This window comes from Oncorhynchus kisutch, linkage group LG11 (genome assembly GCF_002021735.2).
Source record: "Oncorhynchus kisutch isolate 150728-3 linkage group LG11, Okis_V2, whole genome shotgun sequence".
NCBI classification, from domain to species: domain Eukaryota; kingdom Metazoa; phylum Chordata; class Actinopteri; order Salmoniformes; family Salmonidae; genus Oncorhynchus; species Oncorhynchus kisutch.
The window spans coordinates 42,933,814-42,949,301 of NC_034184.2; positions in this window are offsets into that span (position 1 = coordinate 42,933,814).

Below are 15,488 nucleotides of genomic sequence, written 5' to 3' on the forward strand. Positions count from 1 at the left end.
GCTCCCGCGGTTATTTGTGGTTGCTGGCTAACTGCAGCAGGCTGGGTGAAGTGACTGTATGGGAGCTGGTTCACACTTCTTAAAGGGAACCATGTGGATGGAAGCTTTGCAGGGCAGGGGGTTGGTTTAAAGTGTGAAACCACATATCACGTGTCAGTGCACTTCCTCTCTTAATATTTCTGATCCAATGTTTTTCTTGAAAGTTTCTCTCGACAATAGGATGCAATAAAAGCAATTAGCTTGAGGGGTTAGCTGACAAATATAGCCATGATTTAATTGGATGACATTCATAGCATAGTAATTGGGGCTGCTTTGTGATTATGTCCCCTCATATATATAGATGTATGAAAACAGTAGACTGGTGGGATCTGGCACGCACACACACACACACACACACACACACATACACACACACACACACGTACACACACACCTCTGTCTTGGTTAATGAGCATGATGAAAGAGCTAGCTTGCCGAGCAACCTGCTATGGAGATGATATTGACATGCACGTAGGAGACCGGATGCAAGCAAATTCACAGAGACATGATAAAAGGCCCGACCTGGGGATGGATTAGAGAGCTGTGTTTGAATCATCTCTTGCTGGTTGACAGTTGTCCTTCCTATAATTGCCCCCAAAAAAGAATAGATTAGGCAAATTGGCTCTATATGCTATTTATGATGTGCTTGGCAATATCATGTCAACTCCCCTGCTGCTTTTAAAATGGAGAACAATCGCTCTATCTGGAATATAAAGCTATTTATTACAGCTTGGGGTTGTTTGGGGTTTCCTGACGATGCTTAAGAGTAGAAATCACCTACAATGTTTATCAGCAACAAATAGGTAGAGATACGTTTTTCAACCTTACCTTAAACGGGTGGAATTTCCGGTGTGGATTCCAAACACGCATTTTGTGAAAGCGCATTATCCATACTCTTTCACGTATACAGTTGAAGTAGGAAGTTTACATACACCTTAGCCAAATACATTTAAACTCAGGTTTTCCACAAATCCTGAAATTTAATCCAAGTAAAAATTCCCTGTCTTTTGTCAGTCAGGATCACCACTTTATTTTAAGAATGTGAAATGTAAGAATAATAGTAGAGAGAATGATTTATTTCAGCTTTTATTTATTTCATCACATTCTCACTGGGTCAGAAGTTTACATACACTCAATTAGTATTTGGTAGCATTGCCTTGAAATTGTTTAGCTTGGGTCAAACGTTTCGGGTAGCCTTCCACAAGCTTCCCACAATAAGTTGGGTGAATTTTGGCCCATTCCTTCTGACAGAGCTGGTGTAACTGAGTCAAGTTTGTAGGCCTCCTTGCTCACACATGCTTTTTCAGTTCTGCCCACACATTTTCTATGGGATTGAGGTCAGGGCTTTGTGATGGCCACTCCAATACCTTGACTTTGTTGTCCTTAAGCCATTTTGTCACAACTTTGGAAGTATGTCATTTTCCATTTGGAAGACCCATTTGCAACCAAGCTTCAACTTCCTGACTGATGTCTTGAGCTGTTGCTTCAATATATCCACGTCATTTTCTCCTCATGATGCCATCTATTTTGTGAAGTGCACCAGTCCCTCCTGCAGCAAAGCACCCCCACAACATGATGCTGCCACCCCCGTGCTTCACAATTGGGATGGTGTTCTTCGGCTTGCAAGCCTCCCCATTTTTCCAACAAACATAATGATGGCCATTATGGCCAAACAGTACTATTTTGTTTCATCAGACCAGAGGACATTTATCCAAAAAGTACGATCTTTGTCCCCATGTGCAGTTGCAAACCGTAGTCTGGGTTTTTATGGCGGTTTTGGAGCAGTGGCTTCTTCCTTGCTGAGCGGCCTTTCAGGTTATGTCGATATAGGACTCGTTTTTACTGTGGATATAGATACTTTTGTACCTGTTTCCTCCAGCATCTTCACAAGGTCCTGCTGTTGTTCTGGGATTGATTTGCACTTTTCGCGCCAAAGTACGTTAATCTCTAGGAGACAGAACGCGTCTCCTTCCTGAGCGGTATGATGGCTGTTTATACTTATACTATAATTTACTATTGTTTGTACAGATGATCGTGGTACCTTCAGGTATTTGAAAATTTCTCCCAAGGATGTACCAGACTTGTGGAGGTCTACAAATATTTTTCTGAGGTCTTGGCTGATTTCTTTTGATTTTCCCATGATTTCAAGCAAAGAGGCACTGAGTTTGAAGGTAAGCCTTGAAATACATCCACAGGTACACCTCCAATTGACTCAAACGATGTCAATTAGCCTATCAGAAGCTTCTAAAGCCATGACATCATTTTCTGGAATTTTCCAAGCTGTTTAAAGGCACAGTCAACTTAGTGTATGTAAACTTCTGACCCACTGGCATTGTGATACAGTGAAATATAAGTCAAATAATCTTTCTGGAGACAATTGTTAGAAAAATGACTTGTGTCATGCACAAAGTAGATGTCCTAACCGACAAACCAAACAATACTATAGTTTGTTAACAAGAAATTTGTGGAGTGGTTGAAAAACGAGTTTTACTGACTACAACCTAAGTGTATATAAACTTCAGACTTCAACTGTATGTTGTTTGTTTGTTCTTCCTGTCTGTAAGGGTATTGAGTTGAGAGTGGGGAATGAGCCAGGTTCATGGGGAGACAGGTTTTGCATTATTACTGTAATCACACCATGCAGACTTGTTGAGGACACAAGGGAACAAAGAATGGATGACGATCAGAAGTATAGATAAATACAGGTCAATGGAAAAGATAAGGAAAATACTGCATGTCAGTCATTGCAGACAAAAAAGAAACCGCAACAATGATCAAAGGAGAGACAAATCTAAATTATAAGTGAAACAATCAATTGTTGTAAAAATGACTTGTGTCAAAACTATAGTTTGTTGATTAACAAGACATTTGTGGAGTGGTTGAAAAACGAGTTGTAATGACTCCAACCTAAGTGTATTGAAACTTCTGACTTCAACTCTAACTGACACCCTTCACATAGAGATCCAGTCAGTTTTAGACTGGGTGACTAGCAATAGGCTGGTGCTAAATGTTTCTAAAACTAAAAGCATAATATTTACGACAATTCACCCACTCAACCCTCGTCTAGATCTATTACTGAATAATGTGATGATTGATCAAGTTGAGGAGACTAAACTGCTGGGTGTAACCCTAGATAGCAAGCTGTCATGGTCAAAACATATAGAATCAAAGGTTGCTAAAATGGCTAGTCTGTCCATGATAAGGTGTTGCTCTGCTTTTTTGACATCTAAATGAACCAGGCAGATCCTAACAGGCCCTAGTTTGGTCGCACCAGGACTACTGCCTGGTTGTGTGGTCAGGTGAGACAAAGAAAGACTTAGGAAAATTGCAGTTGGTCCAGAACAGAGCAGAGCTTGTTGCACTTAGATGTACAAGGATGGTGAATGTCAGTGGTATGCATCTCAATTTCTCCTGGGCCAAAGTTGAGAGATAGACTGCATCGCTATTGGCCTTTGAGCAAGGTGTTGATGGGTTAAAAAGGTACCAAACGGTCTTTTCAAGCAGTCGGCACACAGTTCGGACACTCAACACAAAACATGCAGCCAGAGGCCTCTTCACAGACCCCAGGTCCAGAACAGAAGCTGGGGAAAGCACAGTACTAAATAGAGCCAGGACTACAATCTCTGTCACCCCAGGTAACTCCAACTAGCAATAATACCAGATAAAAATTTTAAAAACTGGATAAACAGATAAAACACCTTAACGCACGACGGGGACTGTGAAGAGACACAGACATGTTTATATATTATGTATTGTATGGACAGTAGTATTATGCGCATTATGTATTTATGTATTTACTTTGTTGTGTTTTGTTTCCTGTTTGGACCCCAGGAAGTGTAGCAACTGCCTTGGGAATCTTCATAAAACACTAAATGCTAAATACTAAATACTAAAGCTGGAGAAACCAGAACAGTGCCCATGCTCAGTATGATCTGTTGGACAACCGTCAGCAGAAATGATTTTCTTGATTACACCAGCAGAAATCCCTCTCGTATTTTAAATACAAAACCACCACTTTATTGACGTGTGTTTTTTTACAGGAGAGGATTCTGCACCCGTTTCAGATAAGTATGTTTTATCTTCTTAGATGTGTGGTTTCTAAAACGTCCCGAGGCAGTGAAATCCCCTACTACATTGTGGAGCTGAGACAGGACCAAGAGAAGATCATGTTAGTCCTAACACTATTAGGGCGATGACCTCATTAAACACAGGCATGTGGCTGGTCTGTGTAACTATGTGTTGCTGGTTTCTCCCTCGCTCCCATTGAACCGCAATTAGTATGTCATCGTAAACTCTCCTGTAAGGTCAAAGTTTGACGTCAGCACATGCGATGTCCAGTCATTCCTTACAGTCAGTTGCCACCACAGTACAGTGATTCACATACAACCCAATTGTAAAGTACTTATGCTCCTGTTCCACGGAATATACAGTAAATGGCCGAGATGAGATTTGACAGGTTCGTAAACATATTTGAGGTTCTGCAATGTTATTTTGACTTTGTTATGTTGCCTGTCTCATGGTGAGATGTGTCAACTCCTCCCATTCGTTAGTCAGGAACTGGAGATGATTTAGTGAGAGAGTACTATCCATCTCTAGAGAGCATCAACTGTATTTAGAGCTTTTCTTTTCAGACTTGTTTAGCATGCTTCATGTAAGGGGACAACAGATGTTCCCTATGTGTGGTCTACACCATAATTAAGAATCAATGTTATGTGGTTGAAAACATTTTATAAACTGGGTGGTTGGCTGAAAGCCGTGGCATATCAGACCGTATACCATAGGTATGACAAAATATATATTTTTACTGCTCTAATCACGTTGGTAACCAATTTATAATAGCAATGAGGCACCTCGGGGGGGGGGTTGTGATATATGGCTAATATACCACGGCTAAGGGCTGTGTCCTAGCCCTCGTTGCGTCGTGCGTAAGAACAGCCCTTAGCCGTGGTATATTGGCCATATACCACATCCCATCGGGCCTTATTGCTTAAGTATATCATTACAAGCATCATCCAAAATTGTCATAAACATTTTACAGCAACACCCTATGTGGAGCAGGAAGACAGTGTTTAAGGCTGTATCATGTCACATCACTTAGCCACATGTCGCACCCTCTGCCTGAGTGGGCTTGTTCCACCGACGAGCCCAACAGCCTTCTCTGTGGTCATTAGCAACATTAGCTGCTAATGAAGGGTCTCTTCAGATAAGCAGTGCCTAATTAAGGGCCTTCTCTGATGATTCTCTCAGCCCCCATTTCTCTCTGTCTCTCTCTCGACAACATGTCGTAAAAAAGTTTCACGCCGACCTCTCAACCCGGCCCCCGTTCAGAGGAGTTGGAGTTTAAACACTCGAACGGAATTACCTCGCTCCCAGAGGAACGACTTTCTCATTGGAAAGTGTGGACGCGCACTTTGGAAAGGGTTTAATTAGTGCTAATTACTTTGTTTTGTTTCCACACTTTGGTGGTTATCGCCGAGAGGCTGTGTGACTCCATAGGCCCACTGTTCTCTCTCTTGCTCTCTGTGAAAACACATTAGTGACTGTTAACAAGAGTGTTTTGATTATTGAACGTTGGCCGCTCCTGTAACATCCGTTTTCATACACTGACTGACATCACCAGGATCGGAGCCAGTGGCGATGTGCGTCCCTGTGTCTCTTTGTAAGTCCATTGACCTGTTTTGCCTGTATGTGTTCTGGTTTCATCTGTTCTGAAATAGTTCTGCTGTCTGTGCGATATGTTGCTCTGTCGTCTTTGTCTGCTGTATGTCTTTTTAACTTTGCCTACTCAGGCTGGTGGAGAGTGTTAATTAGCCCCCTGCAGGGCAGATGAAATGTGCGGTCTGAGTCACTATGGGATGCAGCAGCAGGCCACACTAGCACATGGCTGGTGGGATCCTGCTGGCTGACACGCACATACAGACACACACACACACACACACGCACGCATTTGCATGCACGCACACAGACACACACACACACACACACACACACACACACACACACACACACACTCAACTAACCTTGTGGGGACAAACAATTAAGTCCCATTCAAAATCCTATTTTACCTAACCCCTAACCCTAAACCAAACCCTAACCTTAATCCTCAACCGAACCGTAGCTCCTAACCCTAAAACGAATTCTAACCCTAACCCCCCTAGAAATAGCATTGGACCTTGTGGGGACAAACAAAATGTCTCCATTTGGTGAAATTGTTGTTTTGTTTACTATTAAACACGTCCACACACACACACATGTCCACACACACTCTTATATACTGTAACACACACCTTCACTTGTCATATGATGTCATGGGTAGCCTGAGGGGTGGTCTGGTGTGTGTGTGTGTGTGATTCTGCCCCTCTGACCCAAGATGCACTCCAGAGGTGCTTCGGATCCCTGTGGGGCCTGTCAGAGTCCACATCTCACATTGGCCTTATTCAGAACTTACAGTTCTGCCTGGAGGGGGGGTTTCCCAATAGAAAATACATTGGTACATGTAGAAAGTGGGTCAGAACAGAACGTGTGCCTGTTCGGCCCCATGGGAGCCTCGGCAGCAGGGACTAAATAACTAAAGGAGTGCTGCTGAGACACCATCATCCTCGGAAACAAGATCTACTTTATCAAAACAAGACTGCCCTGAAGGGATGAAGTCACAGAATTCACAGAGTGGGACTTGACGTTGAACCTTTTGACTGACTCCACACTACCCAGTCATTTTGCCTGATACTAATCAGAATGGGATTGGGAATGATGTGGAGAGCCATTGCAACTGGGGAGTGGTTATAACACTTCTCAGAGTTCTAAGGGTGTATGTGGCGGCACAGCAGTGTTCTAGAACAGTGGTTCCCAACCAGGGGTACTAGGACCATCCACAGGGAGTACTCGTGAGACCATAGGCTTACTGGTAAAATGCACATGATGGGGTACTTTAGGGGTTCTTCCAAGCAGAGCAGAATTCAGTTGGTGGTAGAGTAACCGAAAAAAAAGGGTTGGGAACCACTGTTCCAGAATACTGAACTGTTGGCTTTCATACTTATGGAATTCTCAGCACGTCTCAAGCTATTTTTCCAACCGTCACCACATTCGGGTGGATAGAGGACGCGTGAATGGAGCCCCATTGGTTCAGAATTTTGTGGGTTGGGCTACGTGTAAAACTCCCCCTTTACTGTGTTTGAGTTTAAATTGATAAAGTGATGGAGTGATGATCACTATGCTACACATAATCTCCTTCGGGGTGCCACACCATGTAACTCATTTTCTTAGTATCAGAAGTATTCAATTACACATGAAGTTGTGACACTAGGATCGTCTACTGTGCTTATCTGAGCTCGATACTAACCACGGTGACGACCCACAGGCCGCACCACGTCATTTCAACATAGGTAATTGGGTCATATTTGGTTGATATGTTGACATTTCAACCTATTTTCACCCTTTCAAAAAGACAGCCAAACGTTTGCTGAATTCCCAATGACCATGCTTTTCAACCATTTAGAAGCACAACAAAATTCTAATGGGAATACAATGTCAGATATATAACAATTTCATGTGTTATCACTGTGCTTCATCTAATAGCACAACCAAATGACCAGGATTGGAATTGAGATTATTCAAGTACATTGTGCAAGTGATTAATGCCGTTCGAGAATCAGCGCAGACTATTACAGCAAGTGTGAAGATCTCCACAGACCTGCGACCTTTGCATGCAATCTTTAAAATGCACACTTTCTGTGATTACGTAAGAAGACATTATTATTGTTACAGTAACCTCAAAATGTGGCCATGAATGTGTTACTCATTTTAAAGTTGAATAAACACTGATACATTCGTTTGTAAGCCATTTACCAGGTCTTGTTTTCCGGTATCCTTAATATGCTGTTTACTGCATTGCAAAACTGATATTGAATTGTGTTTGGTTGATTTTTAGTTGAGATGGAGACTTTAATCCAACATATTTTATTATTATTATTATTATTACTTGTAGATTTCATTTGAAATCAACCAAAGCTTGAAACCCTGTGCTTATATGTATTGCCTATGTTTAGTTGAATCCTGGGTTGAATTTAACACAATAGCTGTTGATGCTATATAGGCCTAAATAGTATCTTTGATGATATACTGTATGAGTGATAAAGTATGGCTACATTTCATTTACTCTGTTAAACCTACACTTTGGAACAGTGAATCTACTAAGTGTAGATTTCTCAACAATCATTCTCACGATAGCACATTGGTAACAGTCAGTGACAAATATATCAAAACCCTGGATGAGAGACCAAAGGGATAGCTTTAGATAGACTAACTCCCCAGTAGTAGGTGCTGCCCAGCCTATAGCTTTTTCTTATAGTGGATATTACGTTGAAGATCTGACGTTGTTTCAAAGGTACAAATTCAACATATTTTATACAAGGTTTGTCTGTTGAAAATTGGTTACCTTGATGACATAATCCTGTGGTTGAAACATCACCCTCAAAACAATGACCTTTTTCAAATCTAATGTATTTTCCATGTAGATTCACAATACGTTGACAAATTACATTGAAACAATGTTGATTTATCCAGTTTGTGCCCACACTCTTAGAAAAAACTGTACTAAGTAGAACCATACAGGGTTCTTTGGTTTGTCCCATTAGGGAAACTACTTTTTGGTGCTGGGTAGAACCCTTTGCAGAGGGTTCTATCTAGAACCCTTTACGTAGGGCTCTTGAAAGAACCCCCCTGTATATGGTTCTACCTAGAGCCCTCTATAAAGGTTTCTGCTTAAAACCCTCTATGAAGGGTTCTACCAAGAACCATTTTATAATCTAAAGGTTCTTCCTAGAACCGTCTATGAAGGGTTCTACCGAGAACCCTTTTTATCTTTGGAGGGTTCTTCCTAGAACCTTCTGTGGACAGTTCCACCAGCCTTACTAGCCTTTAAAATTGCGTTATTTCTGACAATACGTTACATATATCATAAAGGCCTTTCTTTGAGGGCGTTGTTATACCCTAACACAGTGGTGTTAGGAATCTCCTGGTTCACAGGCCACATCAGGCCTACAAGTCACATTATGCTGGCTTGCAAAGTGATGTATAATTCCTATTGGAAATCTAACAAGTGGAAGTGTTAGTCACCCACAACCTGCATTCAGAATGACTGCCAGTGTAGGCAAGATTGAATAGTGAGACAACCTCAATCATCTAAACTGGAAAAACCATCTCAGTAATGGGTGCAAAAAAATCAAATTACTAACAGTTTAGAAAACTGCATGTTATTTATCTTTATGTAGCATTAATGCATTAACCAATCAATGCAAAAACAACAGATATTACAGTAAAACAAACTATTCTTAAAACTTTCCTGCAATGGAGCATGCTGGGAAATATTATATATGGCTCTATATAGAACATTTCTTGCCTTCCAAAGAATCATTAAAAAACACTTTCTTCCAAAAACTGTTCTTAGGATGTTCTAGGTTCTAGGTAGAACCCTTTGCCTTACAAAGAACCCTTGTCTTCCAAAAAAATTGTTATTCTGATCAAAACAGTTCTTGGTAGAACCCTATCCCTCTGCAAAGAACCCCTTTGGAACCCTTCTTTTAAGAGTGCAGTGGGTAATGACATTAATGACAATGAAATAAAGCACGAGGTCAGCCCTCCCAGAGGGATCTGGCTTTTAAGACTATGTGAAATGATTTGATCACATTACTAATGAAACCTCTCTGACTCCCAGTGTCAGGTGGTTGGGAGTGGTGAGGAGGTTTAATTGAAGCGGCACTCTGAAAGGCCCTTGTGCTTTTGACAACGAACCCTGGCTCTCTGAAGAGGTTGTTGTCAGAGCTCTGCCTGCATTGACGATCATAGGCTACACCTCATTATTGCAGCAGACTAACATTCAAAGATGGGTCTAAAAATGTTGAACGTCGTCTGGGTCGTATTCACTAGGAATGAAACAGAAGCAAATGGACTGAAACGATAGGGGACTACCTGAAACTTGTCCAATAAGAACATCTGTTTGTCCTTTTCAGGGGACAAAGTTAAAACAGACATACTAAACTCGTCTTACACAGTAATGTGCTGCGTTTCAGTTACAGCAACAGTTGGGAATGTTTCAAATCAGTCTCCAGGGTCACGAGGAGGTTTCACGTATCGTCATGACACCAAGAATACCAAGCCTGTGTCATCTGGCGTTGTGCTGCTAGTATTCCCAATGATCATACGGTTCATACTCTGCTCACTCACCACTTACACTTGGATGGGTTGGCTTGCGTGGAAATGTTAACATGCTATCCGTGATGAGTACGACTAGAAATGTACCCATGTCATTATGGTCCAGAGAGGCCTGCTGGCATTCACAACAGTACTCCTACTCCCACCTGTGGTTACGTTCTAAACGTCCGTGACCAGGTTAGGCTACTAACTGACCACCAAACCAAACCGCCCTCCAGATCCAATGTTGATCAATTCAATTCGGGCATCGTTGGACTTCTAACCCAGGTCGACATATCAACAACCCCACGGACCACATGGTCTGCTCTGTGCGCCACCCCACGAATCTCCGAGCACCACTCCAACTCCATCACAGTCAAACGCTGAAATGTCACAAAAGCCTTCATCGTGGACGTGCACAGAGAGAGCACGGCGGCACGCGAGTAGTCAGGGAGGTCTGGAGCAGTCACATCATCTCGGATGGTGGCCCGAAGGGCTCGAGGGAAATGATCTGAACTCTTTCACTTACAAATTGCCTACAGATGACCCACTTCTTCTATTCTATTTCAACCTCCTCAAAGACGATCAATGCTTCCTGAACTGTCGGATAATCCTACGTGACATAGAATAGAAAGCGTAAATGTGAACACAGGTTTGTATATGAAGGTGGCTCTGAGTCTAAACGATTGTGTCTCCTTTTTTGTCCCCCTCTGTCGCTCCCTATTATTAGAGGTGGAATTCGGATCCTTGTGTGAGTGGCTATCGGAAAGAGCCGACTGGGACGCTTTTGAAGTCTGCCGATCGATCAACACCAATCTGGGGTGAAATTGGAGTGCAGGGCCAGCGTGCATAAACTCTTCCTCTTCCTCTTCCTCTGACACCAGCGTTGAACAGCCTAGACGATCTGGAGGGAGATGTGATATGATGTGGCCAGACAGGGGAAATGAAAGGGAGGAATGGATGGGCATGGTTCTGTCGGGCTCACTGCGTCTTACAGTGACACGTCACAGATGTTGGAGGTAAGGAAATAGACAGACGTGGAGAGAAGTCCTTCCTGCGGTTCCGTAATTTACCGGCATCGTATACAGTAGATACAAGGTAAGAAAGAGCAGAAATCTTGTGTGAGTGAGAGAGCGTTGCCCCGATAGCAACAGGAACCGTGGAGATGTTGTAGTCTTGTAGTACAAGACTGTACTCCATTCTTCTCAATATGCTTCTATTGTTCCCGTGTGTGCCATCAACCCTGCTCCCTACCATGTACAGAAGACGAGCAGACAGAAATAAAAATGATTGCTTTTGCCATCTCTCTCTCTCTCCCTCACGGCTCCACAAGTCTAATTGAAGTGGTTAATTAACTAGAAAAACACATTAACACTTTTCCAGGACGTTAGGAGATCTGGGGATGAGTTTGTGTGAAAGGGTTGATAAAAGCTTCTGAAGTGCATTATGTTTCCTCTTCCGCCATCGCCCCGGGAGACGGAGAGCATGACGGCCGCCTGGCCACAGGTGTGCAGGTGCAAACATGAAGCCAGCCAATTGGACAGTTTTAATTGGTTTTCTGTCGCAACGCTCTGCCAAGTCCAGGAAAGGACACGAGAGCTAATGTGTATAGTTGAAAAGAAATGTCATCAGAGCAATGTTTTATGTGGCATTGTATGGCATCTCTCATAAAGATGTGAGGGGACACAGATAAACGTGAGCTCGTGTACACACGCATACACATAAATACATACCTTATTTTGCATGCGCGCGCGCACACGCACGCACGCAAACACACTTACACACACAGGAGCAGAGAGATGAAGCCATATGCTTTGGCTCTGATAGAGACACAGTAGGTGACAGAGAGAGAACAGAGATACAGAGGCAGATGCTCATCAATCCAGTGGTCACACACACACACACACACACACACACACACACACACACACACACACACACACACACACACACACACACACACACACACACACACACACACACACACACACACACCTCATTGAAGTCCTTTTAGAGAAGCAGACCATGGAGTGACAGAGAGGTTGGGGAGTGTAGGGCATTGTCAGGGGCCTGCTGTGTGTGTTCACATTTCAGTACCAGCTCACCAGTGGAACCGAGGGACAGAGCCACCTTGGTCTCAGGCATACAATCCCTCACTTATGCTTGCCATCTGATTCAGAACCCAACAACCCCACCATTCTAACTGCCATCGCACAATGGGATGAATGTCTCTGCCTAAATGGAGAAAGTGGCCGTGTGTGTGTGTTAAAAAAATATGTGGGAAGCCTCTGGGACAGGCCTTGTTTTGAGTAAAAACGTCCCACTCTTGCCTTCTGAAGAAATCCTGCACTACTCGGGTAGCAAACATACAGTATATCTTTCTCTTTGTTAACAGTCACATTGTTGACATTCTGCCTCTTGTTATGGGACGGCTCACCCCCTTTTAAAGCTACTTGAGCAGACTGTGGGCTCCATTGTACTGTAGCAGTTTGGGATGAAGTATGTGCAGCCATTGCATAAGCTACACCTCAAGGGCCATACCTCCCACCACATTCCCCCAGAATGGGAACAATCTGTCTAAGTGTCCGCTAAACGGCCGAACCATGGGACAACAGTGTCTTATCCCTCAGAACGGAGGGTGGGAGGGATGGAAGGATGGATGGATGAAGGAAGGAAGGTAGGGCGGCATTATCATCTGCCCCAGAGAGTGCCTGACCGGCCTGGTGTGGGTATCAGTGGGTGTGGCGGGCATTGTCTTCTCATTCTCTCCTGACAAAGGCATCTTTTTTCCAGTGCCCATGCATTCCAGGAACAAGTGTCACATTGTCCTGAAGGATCGAACGGTGGTGAAGGCAAGGTCAGGAGACAAAACAATGTTTCACTGGCCCAGTCAAAGGACAGAAGGACAGTTAGAGTCAGCAAAGTGATACTTCTGACTTCTTCCCATCCACAGATCTCTGTCTCTTTCTGTCTCCTTCTCTCTGTCTCTGTTTCCTTTCTGTTTCTCTTATACTTTCGAGATGTCTCTTCCACTGTCAGGCACTCACCTTAGGCTATCACTAGATTCACTACATTATTTGTTTTGTACAGCAGTCTTGCTCCAATTATGGCAGAACATTGTGTATTAGAAAGCAAAACTAAGACCTCCCCTAAACTCTTATTTATGTAAATGCCTCCAATGTACAAAACTCTCTCTGTCTCTCTACCACTCTCCGTCTCTCACATACACACACACACCTCTAGACTTTCTAACCCCCCCCCCCCCCCCCCCCCCTCTTCCGTCTCCCACTTTTACTAGACTAATCCCTCAGCCTCACACCATGTGTAGTGTCCAGATCATTGCACAAACCACTAAAGTGTTACTGCGTGTTTCTCACAGCCAGCGGTTCAGCCCCATTTAAAGAAAACAGGAAAATCTATATTTCTTATTAGGAATCCCTGCTGATGTGCCTGAGGCTTGGCTTTTCCTCATCGCTTTTCTCCTTTGTGCTATTGGAGGATACACAGAAGGACAGTCTCTCTAGGAGAGTTCATGCTATTGTACGTTTTTTACTCTATTTGTACTGTACCAGAAAAAGTATGGATTCTGCTTTTAACAAATGTGGTACGGTATATCCGTTTTCATGGTAGGGAAATGTGTTGATTGTTGTGAATCTGCAAACATATTGATTTAAAGAGTACATATGCACCTGGATTCATGTTGGGCTCCCGAGTTGCGCAGCGGTCTAAAGGCACTGCATCTCACTACTTGAGGTGTCACTACAAACATGCTGGTTCAAATCCAGGCTGTATGACAACTGGCTGTGATCAGGGTGGTGGTGCACAATTGGCCCAGTGTTGCCTGGGTTTGGCTGGTGTAGGCTGTCATTGTAAATAAGAATTTGTTCTTAACTGACTTGCCTAGTTCAATAAAATTGTCACGGCCGTCAAAAGAAGTGGACCAAACTGCAGCGTGGTGAGCGTACATTTTATTTTATTTGAGTAAATGTCACCAACAAACACACACACACACACACACACACACACACACACACACACACACACACACACACACACACACACACACACACACACACACACACACACACACACACACACACACACACACACACACACACACACAACAAAAGTCAACTACCCACACTGAAGGAGGGGAAAAAGAGCTACCTAAGTATGATTCCCAATCAGAGGAAACGATAGACAGCTGTCCCTGATTGAGAACCATACCCGAGCAAAACATAGAAATTAAAAAACATAGAAAACAAAAAATAGAATGCCCACCCCACATCACACCCTGACCTAACCAAATAGAGATATTAAACAGCTCTCTAAGGTCAGGGCATGACAACAAATTCCATTATTACACAACGGCGTGTGTAACCGTGGAAGGAGAAACAGTTGCACTTTGATTGAAGTTCCATATCTGAGGAATATCTTCAACCTGCATTTTACATGCTTCCATTTGAAAAGTGACTTTCTGCAGGAGCAGTCTGGATTAAGTGCAATTCTCATGGGTGCACTGCTGTATCCTACCATCACCACAGTAGTCAGTGTAACAGTTGGCTACACTCGAGCATCTGTATCCTGGTGACTTTGAAAACACTGCTGCTTCAAAGTCACAGATAAAAGACAGATTAGGGAAACACTGCGACACACAAGGAGCATTCTGGGCGATGGGAAATCAGAGGCCCAACCCTTTCTAAAGACTGTGATAGATACACTATAAAATACATTGAGAGGGGAGAGAAGGGGGGTGGGGGGAGAAAACTCCTCCCAACACAGACAGAGGTGGTGTCCTTGCTAGGAATAATTGGGTCTGTTTCTTCTGTTTCCTCCTGGGTCCATCCCTCCTTCCCTCTCCTTCACTCCACTCTCTCGTTCTCCCTCTATAAAATTGTTTACTGGCGACAGTGGCAGGGGCATTGAAAGAGGGAAAGTGGGTGCAGGCTTTCATTGTGATTGATTGAGAGGGCCATGGCCCTTATTAAAAAAACATGAAAACATATGTAAAAAAACAACAACGTGGTTTTCGGACACATGTAGGCTGTATCACATCTCGCCGTGATTGGGAGTCCCATAGGGAGGCGCAGAATTGGCCCAGCGTTGTCCGGGTTTGGCCGGGGTCGGCCGTCATTGTAAATAATATTTTTTTGAACTGAACTGACTTGCCTAGTTAAATAAAGGTCAAATAAAATGTTTTAAATAAAATGTATGAACACATGTATGAACAAATCACGTGAGAAATGTTGTGTAAAATATAT